Source organism: Hypanus sabinus, chromosome 20, assembly GCF_030144855.1.
Source record: "Hypanus sabinus isolate sHypSab1 chromosome 20, sHypSab1.hap1, whole genome shotgun sequence".
In the NCBI taxonomy this organism is placed as follows: domain Eukaryota; kingdom Metazoa; phylum Chordata; class Chondrichthyes; order Myliobatiformes; family Dasyatidae; genus Hypanus; species Hypanus sabinus.
In genome coordinates, this window is record NC_082725.1 from 42,716,885 (window position 1) to 42,731,239 (window position 14,355).

General features: G+C 40.1%; 1 protein-coding gene across 5 annotated transcripts in view; it reads right to left on the bottom strand.

Annotated features, from left to right (window-relative positions):
- The window catches only part of LOC132378460 (catenin delta-2-like), a 1,187,639-nt gene that overhangs the window by 475,526 nt on the left and 697,758 nt on the right, over window positions 1-14,355 (bottom strand). Inside the window, exon 1 of one of the 5 annotated variants that reach the window (XM_059945391.1) lies at window positions 6,248-6,437. The exons of the other annotated variants lie outside the window; for them this stretch is intronic. The gene's annotated coding sequence lies outside the window, so the exon portion shown is untranslated. Of the gene's footprint in view, window positions 1-6,247; window positions 6,438-14,355 lie in introns of those variants that run through there. 5 annotated transcript variants of the gene reach the window in all.

Below are 14,355 nucleotides of genomic sequence, written 5' to 3' on the forward strand. Positions count from 1 at the left end.
TATGAATGTGGTTTCAAATTCCATTCTGGAGGTATGAACACAGGCAGATACCGAGACACCAAAGCAATGTCAATGATGCTGTAGTTAAATCAGAATCAGAAACAGGTTTATTATCACCGGCATGTGTTGTAAAATTTGTTAACTTAGCAGCAGCAGTTCAATGCAATACATAATCTAAAAGATGAAGAAATACATAAATAGTAATTCAATTACAGTATATATATATATATATATATATATAATAAATTAAAAGTCATGCAAAAACAGGAATAATATTTATTTTCAAAAGTGAGGTGGTTTCCAAGGGTTCAATGGCCATTTAGGAATTGGATGGTAGAGGGAAAGAAGCTGTTTCTGAATCGTTGAGTGTATGCCTCCTACCTTATGGTAACAGTGAAAAAGGGCATGCCCTGGGTGCTGGGGGTCCTAAAAATAGGCACTGCCTTTCTGAGACACCACACCTTGAAGATGTCCTGGGTACTTTGTAGGCTGGTACCCAAGATGGAGCTGACTAAATTTACAACCCTTTGCAGCTTCTTTCAGTCCTGTGCATAGCCTCCCCCCTACCCAACCTATATCAGACAGTGATGCAGCCTATCAGAATGCTCTCTACGGTACATCTATAGAAGATTTTCAGTGTTTTTGTTGACATACCAAATCTCTTCAAGCTCCTTATGAAGTATAGTCACTGCCTTGACCGCATTGATACATTGGGTCCAAGTTAGCTCCTCAGAGATCTTGGCGCCCAGAAACTTGAATGAAGCTGCTCACCCTCTTCATTTCTGACCCCTCTATGAGGATTGGTATGTGTTCCTTCATCTTACCCTTCCTGAAGTCCACAATCAGCTCTTTCATCTTACTGACATTGAGTGCAAGGTTGTTGCTGTGACACCACTCCACTAGTTGGTAATCTTACTTCTGTACACCTTCTCATCTTCATCTGGGATTCTACCAACAATGGTTGTATTATCAGCAAATTTATAGATGGTATTTGAGCTATGCCTAGCCACACAGACATGAACATAAAGAGAGTAGAGCAGTGGGCTCAGATATTACAATGTGCTCCCAAGAAACTTTTAAAGAACAGGGAAGTTGGTGATGATGTCTTAGCTAATTATTAGATTTCAATTAATATCAAAACAGTTAAGGTATTTTCTGGTGTTTATATTGTCAAAGAACAGCATGGAAGTAAGTCCTTCAGCCCACAAAGTTTGCAATGACCATCAATCATTTATTGACCCTTATCCTGCATTTAGCCCATTTTTTATTCTCCTGAAATACTCAATTCCCCACAGGTTCTACCACAAGGGACAAATTGCAGTGGCGATGACCTACCAACCTGTATAGTCTGGGATGCAAGAGGAAATAGAGCACCTGGAGGAAATGCACACTGTCACAGGGAGAATGAGCGAACACCACCCAAACAGTACCTGAGGTCACGATTGAAGCTGGGCATGTGGGACAGTGAGACAGTAGCTCTGCTATCTGTGCCGCAGTGACTATTTATTATTGTGGTCTGTACTGTTTCTTCCTCGGAATGACGAAACTTCCAAACTAGTTTATTGGCAGCTGCAATATCCTTCGGGATATTCCAAGGGCACCAAAGGGGATGTGTAAGTTCTCCTCTTGGTGACCACCTCCAGCTCCATAATGCCCCTTAAAGACAAGTGTGTTTGTCTTCAACTATAGTAATTTGGGCATTCCTCACTTCTTTCCCTCTAGTGGTATCAGTGCTTCAGCATACAGCTACAGTTAACCAGAGTTCTCTATATTACATTTTTAATGTTTTCAAAAGCACTGATTATTACACTTTTTAAATTAAGGGCCAAGGGAGAGCCAATGCAAAAGGTGATATAGCCCGCAACTGAACCACTGCAGTATTCTCAGCACCATGACAAAGATTAGATATTACCTACTAATCCAACAGAATATTTTTCAGCAGAGTTTATCTAGTAAAGCATTGAACCAACAAAGGACTATTTATTCCCATATCCAAACATCAGGTCAAAAGGGCTTGGTCAAAGCCTCTAACTGACTCTCTTACAGTAGCTGATGAGATTGTGCAAGTATGAGTAATGATCTTTCAAGAATCACTATATTCTGGAATGGTTCCAAAGGACTAGAAAATTTCAAATGTCACTCCACTCTTTAATACGGGAGGGGGGTAGAAGAAAGGAAAATATGGCCAGTTAGCCTGACTTCAGTGGTTAGGAAGATGCTGGATTCCAGTGTTTAGGTGAGGTTTCAGAATACATAGAAGTGTGTGATAAAATAAGCCAAAGTCAGCATGGTTTCTAATGAGGGTGTCTAATGATTAAAAACCCAAAACACCCAAAGAGACGAGGATATGTTATTAATGATGTGACCCAGTGCGCACCCGGTTCGTTAAACCAAGGGTGTCAGACCACGATAATGGGCATTATCTGGTGTCAGATCTGGCATGGGCCAGATTAAACTGGCTCCACTACACTATCCTATCCGCCACAGCACCTCATACCTCACGTCAAAAAACTCCATAAACATACCTCGCCTACATACACATCCACAATTCCTACCCTCAAACCTAATCCTAAAGCCCAAACGGACCCACATCCCCACTAACCCTAGGCACACCGCGATTAACCCTGGCCACACCCCAACAATCCCGATAACGTGTAAGGAGGGGCAAGTGTTGGACCTGGTTAATGAAGGCGTGGGCCAGATCAAAGCGGCAGGGTTGCGTGACACTGAATCTCAAGTGACGAGATCAAGAAGCACAAGAAGGCTGATCTGCCCACTGCCCAAATACTCCCAACCTAACCTTACAGTGACCTTACCTGAAATCTTACCTGACTAAATCTGTTGTAATTCTTTGAGTCAGGATAGATAAAGGAGAGTCAGTGATGTTGTGCAGGTGTTGGTTTTGGACTACTTATTTTCACATTATATGTCAATGATTTGGATGATAGAATTGATGGCTTTGAGGCCAGGTTTGCAGATGATATGAAGATATCATGAGTTAGCGCTGAAGAAGCATGGAGTCTGTAGAAGGACTTAGACAGATTTGGAGAATGGACAAAAAAGTTGCAGTTGGAATATTGTGTAAGGAAGTTAACAGTCTTGCATTTTGGTAGAAGGAATAAAGGTGTAGACTACTGTCTAAATGGGGAGAAGTTCAACATTCGAGTCATAAAGAGACCTGGGAGTCCTCCTGCATGATTCCCTAAAGGTTAGCTTGCAGGTTGAGTTGGGGGTAAGGAAGGCAAATGCAATGGTTAGTATTCATTTCGAGAGGACTAGAATATAAGAGCAAGGATGTGATGCTGGGGCTTTATAAGGCACTGGTCAGGCTGCACTTGGGGGATTGTAAGCAGTTTTGGACTCCATATCCAAGAAAATATGTGCTGGCATTGGAGAGGGTCTAGATGAGGTTGATGATAATTATTCTAGAAATCAAAGGGTTAATATATGAGGAGCATTTGATAGGTCTAGGGCTATAGTCGCTGGAGTTTAGAAGTATTAGAGGGTATCTCATTGAAATCTATCAAATACTGAATGGCCTAGATTGAGTGGATGTTGGGAGAATGGTTTCCTATAGTGGGTGAGTCTAGGACCAAAGGGCACAGCCTCAGGGTAGAGGAATATCCATGTAAAACAGAGATGAGGAGGAATTTCTTTAGCAAGAGGGTAGTGAATCTGTAGAATTCCTTGCCACAAGAGACCAAATTGTTGAGTATATTTAAACAGGAGATGGATAGATTTTTGATTAGTCAGTGCATCAAAGGTTATGGGGAGAAGACAGAAGAATGGAATTAAGAGGAATAATAAATCAACCATAATGGAATGGTGGAGCAGACTCAATGGGCCAAATGGCCTAATTCTGCTCCTCTGTCTTATGGTCTTTTTTCCTTGGCCATTCAACCTTCACATGAGTCTCCATCTAATCACAATCTACCACAATGTTCCAATGGAAGTCATCAACCTGAAATGTTGACTAATTTCTCTTTCCACAGATGCTGATGGACTGGCTAATTCTTCCGTCACTTCTATTTTTGCTTCAGATTCCAACAACTGAGATTTGACCTGTTTTCTATGAGCACAACTGAGATTTGGATTTTTGAACAAATTAAGATAGAATTTCTTGGCAAGAATTATTTCTTAAAACTTTCAATAACATCACCATACAGGTTTCATTTGATCATGAAACTGTAATCAACATTACTCCATTGTTGTGATCTTTTCCTCACAAAATGAATGTAATATGTATATAGTCTTTCATACACTTAGGAAGAGGTACACACCAATGATCACTACTTCAGGATAGAAATATCAGCAGCTATCTTTGGACTTTGGAACTAAAGCCACCTCTAGTTCAACATCTCTTTGAAATGTCTGTACTGCACAAATTCTGGCATCCTGTACATCACCAATCTGCTTCACCCCACTACCAGCAGCCATGTCTTCAGCTCCATGTCCCTGAGGTTTGGATTTCCTCCCTAAAGTGTTCTACAGTATTACCTTACCTTTTCCTCCTACAAAATATCCTTCCATCAAACTAAAATTTCCATCAAATATCAGGTGACATTTAACCATGTTTAAGGTGCTATATAAAGGCAAATTGACACTGTCAATTAGGGGTTTCTGACTTTTTTATGCACTGGATCAATACCATTAAGCAAGGGGACCATGGGCACCAGGTTGGGGATGCCCGCTGTAGAATATGACAGTGTAGTGATTATGTATTCCATAATTACATGCCCAAAATTTATCTCTGCAAATAAATATTTTAGACAGGGAAAGCTTCTGTGATGACTGAGCAATAATAACATCATTCACAACTGAGTTTTTTGCAATTCATTGCAATAGCCCAGATAGGACAATGAAGGTAATCATAGCTTGATTATGAGGCGCCTTGTGACCACAATGACCATTACAGATGACAAATATATGCAATCAGTTTTCGGACAACAACAGCAAGCAACATATTATCATATTCAGGAGTGATAAAGATATAAGAGAATTAATGAGAATATGGTTAAAAGCATAGGCTGAATAATGTAGCAGAAAAGAATGAGGCACTTTGCATATTGCTGATGGGCCCATAGCTGAAAATATATCTTTGATATTTTCCATTTTTCTTGGCTCATTTCCAGTTCCCAATCCTGATGTCCCCATTGTCCCCAAATCTGTCAACAGCTGAGAATATTTGTATTTATTAAGTTTCAAAGCTTAAACAGTTCTATCAAAATGAAACTCTGAAGTTCCAGCTTCAAAATGAGAGAACTTCCCTCGTGGACCAAATGCTTATCTGCTGACTTACTTAAAGGCTGAGCTTTCTTTTAAATCAGTGCAGGTCTTGATAAAATATTAATTCTACTTCTTTCAGGAGCCCAGTAATCACATATAATCCATGGGACATAGATTGCATTACACATCAACACACTGTACAATAAAAACCTTATACAACAAAAAGGTCAAGGATAATATATAGCCATGAAAATCACACCTTTTTTCCTACAAACCAACTAGTAGCAGCACCTGCACAGTACCATACAACAAGAGTTGAGATTAGGCACTAAACCACAACATAGAAGCTTTGAACTTCTCAGGTGTATTCCCATTCAGCACAAATCGATTCCAGTCTGATTTCTCGGTCAATGGGGGAGGTGGGAGTAAATGCTGATTATTTTTATTAATTTCATCTTTGAATACTAACCATTTATTCACATGATGGATTCATCATCACATAACTCTGCCAGACTATCTACACACACACACATACACTTTTTCCTTTGAAGAACTTCTAGAGCTCCCCTTCAAGTCTTGTAGAAATAAAAATAACCACTTTCAATTTTATCTCAAATATTCCAGAGATCAGAGAAAATAAACAGAACTATTTGGCCATAACCTGAAGTCTTGAGTGGGAGTGCTGGGGTCCTGGCTAAAATCAGCAAACAGTCACTAGCTGTAGTTTGTCAACAGAGGTTTGTGTGCATATTTTACTTGTGGAAATATCTTCAGCTTCAGGATGCAATAAATGACAAGATAAACTGTTGAAGCTCAAGCTGACTCCAGCTCATTCAAAAACAGATTGATACCAGGCTAAAACACCCCCATGTAAGTTCACAAGCCAAGCAAAATTCATTTCACTTTTATCCCTATCCCAGACAAAAATGCTACCAGCTATTGCGCTGTAGACTAGACAAACTAAAGGACAAAGCACCTTAACCAATTTACAATCATTTATAAAAAAAGAAGTCAGCATTACCTCATTGCTCTAAATCGATAAATTCCTGGTTCAAGTACCTGAATATGGAACATACTATGCAAATATCAAAGCAAAATACTCTAAGTGTCTCCAAGTTAACATTCTTTCCAATGAGCAAACAACTTTTTCTATTCGTTAGAAAATGTCTCATCCGATGCAGGCAGCCTCAGAGCTCACTGCCTTCCAGAGTAGAATGGAGTTCACCCAGGCACAAAGGTCTCCATGGCAACCACTGAATTTCGACCCTTGTTGGCATTACTTATGCAACATTTCACCACAAAAGGCCTCCTCAGTAGCTGTGAAAGCCAAATCCTGCTATTTTCCAATCAGCACTCTTACTTTCCCCATTCCTGAGGCAATCTGCATTCCGACGTTAAAAGATACCAGTGTGATGAAAATTGAGATGCTTTACAGAGATTGAAACATTGACTGATTAAGGTCTGAAAACCAAAGGCTGAGAGTTGTAGTGAAAATTTCATTCAGCACCATCTTAAAAGGGTTGACTGAGGACAAGCTGATATTAATACTGCATTTCAAATATATTTTTAAGGAAGAATTAAATTGGTTGAAAAAGCTGCTGAATCATACGAACACTCACGTCTAGTTGTTCTTTTACATTCCAGAATGGATTACTTCGGTCTAAATGTACTAACACTCATACTGTATTATAAAATCAAACATCACTGGGCCATTTGGCCCAACATGTCTGTGAGAGTTTTCTGAGGAACTCTCTTTCAGTCCAATGTGTTCTGAGTTGTGTCCAATTCCTTTTGCACAGTTATTCATGAATCCAATTCCTCTACCCTTTTAAGCACTTTTTTTCAAAATGAATGTACCTTCACAAATTAACAAAAAAATGAGCAAACACAGATAAACTCTTCTTCATTCCCTAGGATGATATAGGGAAAGTATAAGAATAGTAAAGTTTAAATTAGGCTGCATTCCTTGATGAACGTTAAAATAACTAAAATTTTAAAATAATTAATGCTTTGTAGAAGTGGAGAAAGAAAACATAATTCTAGAAGGGCAATCCAGAGCAATCTTAAAAATCATATGTAGGTCACTCTAGATTATGACAGGAAGCACTTTTCTAATTTAAAAAAAGGCGTAGAAATCCAGAACTTTTAAGTTCACAAAACATTCAATTTTAATGTCCTTGTTCTGATGAAAAAATTATGCTCCCAAACTCTACATGGATGACTACATTGGTGTTGCTTCATTCATCCAGGCTGAGCTGAGCAATTTCATCAACTTTGCCACCAACTTCCACCCTGCCCTTAAATTCATTTGGTCCATTTCTGACACCTCTCTGCCCTTTCTTGATTTCTCTATCTCCATCTAAGGAGACAAATACAGCTACCTTGACTGTACCTATTCCCATCCTATCTTCTGTAGAAATGCTATTCCTTTTCCTCAGTTCATTCATCTCTGCCGCAACTGTTCCCAGGATAAGACTTTCCTTTCCAGGACATCAGTGATGTCCTCCTCCTTCACGATGGGGTTTCATCATTGATGCTGCCCTCACCCCCATCTCCTGCACATCTGTGCTCCCCCCACCTTAACAGAGATAAAGTTCGTCTTGCCCTCACTTACCACCCCATGAGCCTCCACATCCAACACATCATTCTCCACAGTTACTGCCATTTTTAGCAGAATCTTACCACCAAATACGCCTTTATCCCCCCCCCCCACCCCCCACTCTCCTTTCCACAGGAATTGCTTCCTCTGTGATACCCTCGTACATATGTCCCACCCCACTAATCTCCCTTCTGGCACGTATCCCTGCAAGTGACAGAAATGCTACACGTGGCCATTCACCTTCTCCCTCACCTCATTTCAAGTCCCCAATCAGTCTTTCCAGGTGAAGCAACACTTCACCTGCAAATCTTTTGGTTTTGTCTATTTTTTCCCCAGTGCTTCAGATGCGGCCACCTTTACATCAGTGAGATTCAGTGGACTACTTTGTAGGGCACCTCTGCTTCACCTGTCAAAAGTGTTTTAATTCCTGTCCCCATTCCCATTTTGACATCATGGCCTTTTCTTCTGCCACAATGAGACCACTTTCAGAGTGGAGGAACAACACCTCATATTCCTTCTCGGTAGCCTCCAACAAGATGGCATGAACATCAGTTTCTCCTTCCAGTTTTTTGGATTGACAGTGAATGAACAAAATCATCGCAGATACTTAGTGCGAATAATGGACTCTCATCAAGCAATGCTTTCGACAAATGCATCTTCCAAATATTCATTTTCACCGTAACATTCAAAATGACTATTGATATCATCAAATCCTTCATTGTTCCTAAGTAGTGAAATTGTTTCATTTTCACTCCCGGCCATTTCAGGCATCTCCAATCCGGAATGCTTAAAACCACAGTGAATGAAGTAGATCTGAACTGCTTTGTTGCTTATTTCTCGACTATCAGTGACAAAAATCACTGCTTATTTTTAAAAACACAAACACATGAAACAGACACTACTTCAGAATCAGGTTTATTATCACCGGTATCTGACATGAAAGTTGTTAACTTAGCAGCAGTAGTTCAATGCAATACATAATCTAGCAGAGAGAAAAAATAATAAAAAGAATAATAACCAAGTAAATCAATTACGTATATTGAATAGATTTAAAATACGTGCTAAAACAGAAATACTGTATGTTAAAAAAAGTGAAGAAGTGTCCATTTAGGAATCAGATGGCAGGTGGGAGGAAGCTATTCCTGAATCGCTGAGTGTGTGCCTTCAGGGTTCTGTACCTCCTACCTGATGATAACAGTGAGAAAAGGGCATGTCCTGGTGTTGGAGGTCTTTAATAATGGACGCTGACTTTCTGAAACACCGCTCCCTTTCTGAAACACCGCTCCCTGAAGACGTCCTGGGTACTTTGTACGCTAGTACCCAATACAGAGCTGACTAGATTTACAACCTTCTGCAGCTTCTTTTGGTCCTGTGCAGTAGCTCCTCCATACCAGAAAGTGATGCAGCCAGTCAAAATGCTCTCCATGGTACGTATAGAAGTTTTTGAGTGTTTTTGTCAATATGCCAAATCTCTTCAAACTCCTGATGAAGTATAGCTGCTGTCTTGCCTTCTTTATGAGTACTTCAATAAAATGGGACCAGGTTAGATCCTCAGAGATCCTGACACCTAGGAACTTGAAGCTGCTCACTCTCTCCACTTCTGATCCCTCTATGAGGATTGGTATGTGCTCCTTCATCTTACCCTTCCTGAAGTTCACAATCAGCTCTTTCGTCTTACTGACATTGAGTGCCAGGTTGTTGCTGTGGCACCACTCCACTAGTTGGCATATGTCACTCCTGTATGCCCTCTCATCACCATCTGAGATTCTACCAACAATGGTTGTATCGTCAGCAATTTATAGATGGTATTTCAGCTATGCCTAATCAGACTGTCATGTACCTGACGTAAGTACTTGTGGAGTCCAGGTAGTCTAAAGCTGTGTGGAGAGCCATTGAGATTGCATTTGCCATTAATCTATTGTGGTGATAAGGAAATTACAATGGGTCCAGGTCCTTGCTGAGACAGGAGTTCAGTCGAGTCACAGCCAACCTCTCAAAGCATTTCATCACTGTAGATGTGAGTGCTACTGGGCAAAAGTCATTAAGGCAGTTCACATTATTCTTCTTAGGCCCTGGTATAATTGTTACCTTTTTGAAATAAGTTCTGCCCATAGCAGTGAGAAGTTGAAAATGTCCTTGAATACTCCATCGGCACCTTCCGCTTTGCAAGGGTTCATTCTCTTTAAAGACAGCCTAACATTGGCCTCTGAGACAGAGATCACAGGGTCATCTGGTGCAGCAGGGATCTTCACAACCGTAGTTGTGTTCTCCCTTTCAAAACCTGCATTGAAGGTGTTGAGTTCATCTGGTAGTGAAGCATCGTTGTCATTCATGCAATTGGGTTTCACTTTGTAGGAAGTAATATCTTGCAGACCCTGCCAGAGTTGCCGTGCATCTGATGTCGCCTCCAAACTCATTTGAAATTTTCACTTCGCCCTTGAAATAGCCCTCCACAAATCATACCTGGTTTTCTGGTACAGGCCTGGGTTGCCAGACTTGAATGCTACAGATCTAGTCTTCGGTAGATAGAAGGCTGTTCACTTTAAGCATGGTGAGGTGTATAATGGCCACACAATTTTCACGCAATTGATGATGGTTTAGAAACTGTTCGGCAACAATCTCTTGTTAAACAGCAGAGAATCCCAAGAAGGATTTCCTTGCAGTTTTCTCTATTTGTTTTTATTCTTTATGAGTTGTATCAAATAAGCAGCTGCCTTGATTAGCTAATGGCTCAATTAACCAGACTCCACTGTATACAGTCTCACAATTCACTAACGCATAGTTTGCCTGTAAGTCCCATCATAAATGAACTCTTGCCATGTTTCTCCAAACTTTGCCAACTATATAGTAATGCATGCATTGTAGAGAGGCCACAAGACCATAAGATATAGGAGCAGAATTATGCCATTTGGCACATCAAACCTGCTCCGCCATTTTTAGTTTTCCTCTTAGCCCCAATCTCCCACCTTCCCAACCCCCCATCCCTTCATGTTCTTGCCAATCAATGATCTATCAACCTCTCCCTTAAATATACAGACAGACTTGGTCTCCACTGCTGCCTATGGCAATGAAGAAATTCCTCCGCATCTCCATTCTAAAAGGACTCCCCTCTATTCCTCTGGTCTTCGACTCTCAAGGCCTTTTCATCATTTGATGGATTTCAATGAGGTCAACCTTGCTGACTATTACAGCCCATTTTATCATGTACCTCAAAGTACCCTGAGACCTCATCAATAATCGAACCAACATTTTCTCAACCACTGAGGTCAGACTAACTGGCCTATAGTTTCCTTTCTTCTGCTTCTCTCCCTTAAGTTGCAATGTTGTAGTCTACTGGAACCATTCCAGAACCTCGTGATTCTTGAAAGATCATTACTAATGCCTCCACAATCTCTTCAGCCACCTCTTTCAGAACCCTGAGATGTATACCTGGTCCAGGCAACATCTCCCTTCGGACCTTTCAGTATCCCAAGAAATTTCTCTCTAGTGATGGTAACTTCACACACTTCATACCCCCTGACACCTGAAATTTCCACTATTCTGCTAGTGTCTTTACAGTGATGTCTGATGCAAAATACATATTAAGTTTGTCCACCATTTCCTTGCTCCCCCATTACTACCTCTCTGGCACCATTCTCCAATGAACCGATATCCACTCCCGCCTCACATTATGTATCTGAAGAACCTTTTGGTATCCTCTTTAATATTATTGTCTAGTTTACTTTTGTTTTCCTTACCTTCTTAATGACTTTTTAGTTGCCTTCTGTTGGTTTTTAAAATCTCTCCAATCCTCAGCTTCCCATTAATTTTGCTCCATTAAATGCTCTCTTTGGATTTTGGTTTTGATTTATCTTGTTGGCCATAGTTGTGTCATATTTCCTTTCGAATACATCTTCCTCTTTGGGATGAGCATACCATGTGATTTCCTCCCACTGTGTAGTACGGTTTGTAATAAAGTGAAGTTCCTTCATAACAAATTTATAATCTATATTTGGAAGGTTGATTCAGAAACGCAATAAACAATACCATTAAAACAAACTAAAACTTGATCTGAGGAAATATTAAAACTGGGAAGGAGATATAGAGCAGGGCAAAGTTCAACATACAAAGGAAGGTAAACCATGACTACATAAGTTAATAAACCTAGATGACAGGAACTACTTATAACTAATATAATAGTATATCAATCAAAATCAGACAGGTGAAGAGATCTTGACAAGAGCTTCTAAAAAATGGTACCACAAAGCCATCATCATAGAACAGCAGCCAGTGAAATCAAAATATATGCTGACCTATATTACAAAAATACTGAAGTTGAGGACTTGCTTCCACTTTCATTTTGTGTGTTCAATGGTAGCTGATGGACCAATGTAATTGTGTTACAGGTAGAATAGGAGCACTTGATAGTGTCAGTCAGGGTTAGTATGGAAGGTGCACTCTTTACAGATTTTTTTTGAGGCTTTTGTGTATTCCTTAAAAGAGAGTCAAAGTCCCCAGTGTTATCCAAGATGCTCTTTCTGATTTGAACAACTGGCCACAGTTTCCCCTAAGCTGCTGAGAATGCCACATTTTTTTAAAGAAAGTTTTGAGAACATCTCGAAGTGTTTCCAGAGTCCAGAACAGCTACAACCCCAAAACCATCAGGCTCCTGAAGTGGCATGAAAACTTCGTTCATCGTAACTCTGAAATGATTCTGCAATCTACAAACTAACTTTCAAGAACTTTTTACAACTCATGTTCTCAGCATTTTTTTTGTTTGCATAACTTGTCTTCTTTTGAACTTGCTTGTTTGTCAGTCTTTGCTCAAGTATATTTTTTCACAATTTTATTGCATTTCTTAAATTTACTATATATTAATGCTTCCAAGAAATTGAATCACAAGGTAGTATATTAAATTTGACTTTTGACTTTGTCCTCCTGATAATGACTGAGTTTAAGTGGACTATCTGTTTTGGAAATCTTGCCTTAGGTATATCAATGATATGGACTACCTATTGGAACGCCTGAACATGATTTGCACCTCATCGTTAGGGATGTTGCCTTAGAAGAGGATACAGACATTGATTTCCTTATTCTGTTCATTAGTTGCAATGATTTTGCAAAGACGTTACTTCAGTGCCTGTTCTGACAGGTCCTTCAAGTATACAGGGGTCTGAGGAAGCAGAGCTACCTAGTGAACCGTGGACTTCAGGCTGGTTTGAGGATTTGTTGTTAAGATGCTCTTTTTCAGGTGGCATCGTGCAGAGGGGCAGATTGGGGGAGGCTCTTTATTTTTCACCACTCTATACCACTATATTCTGCCCTTTGTTATTCTTGATCCTACTGTACTACTTTGATATACTTGTGTATGGACTGATCTGCCTATGGCATGCAATTCCCTGCATCTCAATACACGTGACAATAATAAAACCATCAGATAAATATTATTGCAAAGAGAGCACAACAGTGCCCCTACATCCACAGGAGTCTGCGGAGCTTCGGCGTGTTATTGGAAACCTCGGCAAACCTCTCCTGATGTGTGGTGGGAAGTGTGCTGCCTGGCTGCATTACAGCCTGGTATGGGAACTCCAATGCCCTTGAGAGGAAATTCCTACAAAGGGTAGTGGATTTGACCTAGTACATCAAGGGCAAAACCTCTCAACTACATGAAACGTTGCCATAGCAAAGCAGCATCCATCACCAAAGATCCTTACCACCCAGGCCGTGCCCTTTACTTGCTGCTGCCATCATGTAGAAGGCACAAGAGCCTCAGGACTTGCACCACTAGGTTCAAGAACAGTTACTATCCCTCAAGCATCAGGCTCTTGAACAAAAGAAAATAGCTACACTCATTTAAGGAGTCTTATATTGTTATTCCATGTTTGTTTTCTGTTTACAGTTATTGTTCTGTAGATTTGCTATGTATGCCTACAGAAAAAGAATTTCAAGGTTGTTTGTGCTGACATGTATGTACTTTGATAATAACTTTTACTTTGAACTTTGATGTTAGAGTGAACAAGTGAATGATGTAAGTAATTGGCAATTGGTTTAGTATTGTCACATGTACTGAGATACAGTGAATTGCATGCCTCTAGACAGATCAGTTCATACAAGCACATCGAAGTAGTACAATAAGATTAAGAATAACAAAGTGCAAACTATAGTGTTATAGTTACACAGAGAGTGTAGTTCAGGTATTTAAATAAAGTGACAGAGCAGGCTGAGAGATCAAGAGTTCAAACACTATGTAAGAATGTCATAATATTTGAAGCATTTTATAACAACAGGATAGAAGCTGTGCTTGAGCTTGGTGGTGTGTGTGCCTAAGATTTGTATCTTTTGCCTGATTGGGGGGGGGGGGGGGACAAGAAGAGAGATTTGCCACAGTGTGAGGGGTTTATTGTTATATTGGAAATTTTCTTGAGGCAGGAGGTGTAGACATAGTCAATGGAGGAAAGGCTGGTTTTTGACATCAACTGTGTATTCTCAAATTTTGGCAATATCTCACTCAGCTGGTTAGAGCATTTGGGGAGTGGAAAATTGTTTCTTGC